This window comes from Lolium rigidum, chromosome 3 (genome assembly GCF_022539505.1).
Source record: "Lolium rigidum isolate FL_2022 chromosome 3, APGP_CSIRO_Lrig_0.1, whole genome shotgun sequence".
NCBI classification, from domain to species: domain Eukaryota; kingdom Viridiplantae; phylum Streptophyta; class Magnoliopsida; order Poales; family Poaceae; genus Lolium; species Lolium rigidum.
In genome coordinates, this window is record NC_061510.1 from 164,693,346 (window position 1) to 164,696,580 (window position 3,235).

A 3,235-nucleotide genomic window follows, 5' to 3' on the forward strand; every position below is an offset into this window, starting at 1 on the left:
CGATGTCTTGGAGCTGGAGACGCATCAGTACGCAGGGCCGACCTTCGCCCTATCGCCGGACCCATCCCAGCTGCCGATCCCGTTCCTCTTCATGAAGGCGCAATGAACATTGCGAGTTTGTCAGCCCAAGTTAATCCAAGTTCTCAGCCGAAGGGTGTACTGTTGAAGTTCCTCTTCGATTTACTAGCAGTTTATCAGGCTAAATCCAGTAGCATTCAGTTTCAGTTAAGCTCTGGATTTAGCTGCAAACATAGGCTTAGAGTTGTCCAGTATTTTCCCTTGTAACTCAGGTGCTATTGCAGTATAGAATAAATATTATACTACTATATCCTGTTTTGCCGAGGCAATCGTTTCATTTTAAACGAATACTGGGTACTGAATTTATCGGAATGTCCATTAGCAAAACACAGAGACAGCCTGATTCGAACTGTAAAATTACAGACCTGACATAATCCTTAGCATATTTGAACATTCAGACTGCTGGCAATAAGGAAAGGACCCTTCAGGCCCAAATGATACACAGGCGTACGAAACCTTCCAGAATTGGTGCACAGAAACTTCCCTCATTTTGGAGAGGAACACACATTCAGAAAACAAGTTGAAGTATTAGAGTTTCAAAATTTTACAGCCAATCAATCAGAGACAAAGGGATGCAAAATCTACTTGTTTCAGTGATATGGAACATCAGAAACTCAATTTCAGAACATCAAAATGACATTGATTTCCTATACCTCCGATTAATCTCGAGTTTTCATACTGTGAAGAATACAGAACTGTTTATACAAAGAGAAAAGGAGGACATTATTCACCAGTATAGAATACAATATCCTGAAAAGAATGTAACACCAGTAAACTCTGCACAGCTGAATTGACAATCGGCATCTCCTAACATCTCAAAAAATGACCCATTGTTCCAACAACTGTATCTCTTTTACAATATCTATCCAGATAGTCTGGTTAGACTGCTAAAATTGCCAGTCCGAATTGTATGTAAGAATCTGCAACCGAATTATTTTCATCTCAAAATGAATCTTCCTCCCACCCAAAAAAAAAAAGAAAACTTAACAGTTGGCTTCTCTGATGCTGTCTCTTGAGTATATATAATCTACCTCCCCGGAAGATTTCTTAACTAGGGTGCTCAAAAGCAACCCAATAGACAAACTGAAGCTTCTAGCTTCAGTGCCGTGCAAGACCATTGATGGTAAACAGAGACTGCAGATTTCCTAATGAAACATACATTCTCTGACATTTGGGTGCGAAGAATTGACATACCGCTCCCATATTGACCTGTACCGGCGAATGGCTAACTTCAGCCAAGGCTTCATGTTCCCATTATAATGCACGAGAGCAGCGCTCTCGATCAACCGATCATCTATGTCTACATCATACCCTAGCCCCAATACGTGCCACCTCCGGTCTAGGGCCTCCATCAGGCCATCATGTCAAAAGGCCTGCAGGAAGTGTCCCCGTCCTCCAAAGCAATTGATCAGCGTTTTGCTCCTGCCAATAATGGTAAAGTGCTGTTGCATTTGCTTTCCTCCAAGCTATCAGGTCAAATATATTCATTCCAAAGGCCCATCCACAAGTATGTGGATCAATTTTTGAGCTGATGATTGGTTGCGAGAAATTAAGATACTTGTGATACCGATGAAATGACTCTAAACAAGTCTCCACTGCTCCAATAACATTGCCATGCAATACTATGGAAAAAAGCTGTGTCAACTGTCAAGTCCTTCTGCACCACAACATCGTCATCAAGAAAAACCACCTTCTCCAAGTTGGGTAGTATTTGAGGAATGTAGAACCGCAAATGGTTCAGCAGAGAGGCAAACTTTGGATTGTGGAACTTTATTTCTCTTTCTGGAGTTTTCGAGCCACCAGAGTTGTAGTAACCCTTGGTTTCCATCTCTGCTAGTCGCCTTACCAGAGGGGAAGAAGCAGAATTCAACCATGAGAACTCATCTATGCAGCGGACTTCAACAGTAACCCTTTGAAGTCATTTATCAGGAACCAGGTTGACATAGCACCAAAATTGATCCTGTCTGTGACTACATGAAACACAAGTTGCTGAGGGTGGTTTGCATTTGAAACTGTAGAATTGACAACAACTGAAGTGGCGAGCACATTATCCGAGAATATACTGAAGTGATACAGATTATTGTCTACCAACCGTGTGGAATTCCTATGCTCCTCTGAACGACTCCTCGGTTCTGGGTTCTGAAGCCACTCTTCTGTCAGCTTCACCGTTAAACAATGCAGATTCTTGGGGAGAGATTCTGCAGCTATCTGACTAAACTCGGCAGTCTGAACAACTGCTGCCTTTGCACGCTGCTCTAGTGCAAGGGCATGGCTCTTCAGTGTCACTATTGTTGTACTGATATATAATGAGAGTCCTGTGATTTGTATATTAACCGTGCTAGCCGGGTTATTACAGGATGGGCTTCTTCCTGAGTGATGGCTCTTCCACTAACAACCCCTTCACACAGCAATCGTTGACAATTCCTTATTTGGGAACTAAGCTCCCATGCAAGCTGAAGGTTGCCATGCTCTTTCGCAAGGATAACATAGGCCTTTGCTAGAGTCATCTGATCTGCTAATTGTCGTGCAAAAGATGTACTGCTTGAAAGCTCTTCTGTGAAATTCACTTTCTCATGAGAAACTTCTTCAGTCTCTGGCCCTTTATTCTGGAACAAGAAAGAGCTACATGAGGAAACATGCACATGCGAGTTTAACAAAACAAACTGAAGAAGGCGAAGCCGCCGACTGATGAAATGACGATGTCTTGGAGTTGGAGACGCGGCAGTACGCAGGGCCGACCTTCTCCCTGTCGCCGGACCCATCCCAGCTGCCGATCCCGTTCCTCTTCATGAAGGCGCACTAGAACATTGCGAGTTCGTCAGCCGAAGTTTTCAAACCGAAACCTTCGATTTAACAGTTCATCAGGCGAAATCAAGTGCATTCAGTTTCAGTTCAGCTCTGGATTTCGTAGCCTGCATAGGCTTACAGTTGTCCAATATTTCACCTTGTAACTCAGGTGCTATTGTAGTATAGAATGAAATATTATACTACTACATCCTGTTTTCCCGAGGCAATCGTTTCATTTTAAACGAATACTGGGTACTGAATTTATTGAATGTCCATAGCAAACGACTGAGACAGCCTGATTCGGACTGTAAAATTACGGACCTGACTTAATCCCTAGCATATCGAACATTCAGGCTGCTGGCAATAAGGA

The 3,235-nt window shown here is 43.0% G+C and overlaps 1 pseudogene; it reads right to left on the reverse strand.

Annotated features, from left to right (window-relative positions):
* Positions 1 to 891: 891 nt before the first annotated feature.
* LOC124695769 lies at positions 892 to 2,868 on the reverse strand (annotated as a pseudogene).
* Between the last annotated feature and the right edge of the window lie 367 nt (positions 2,869 to 3,235).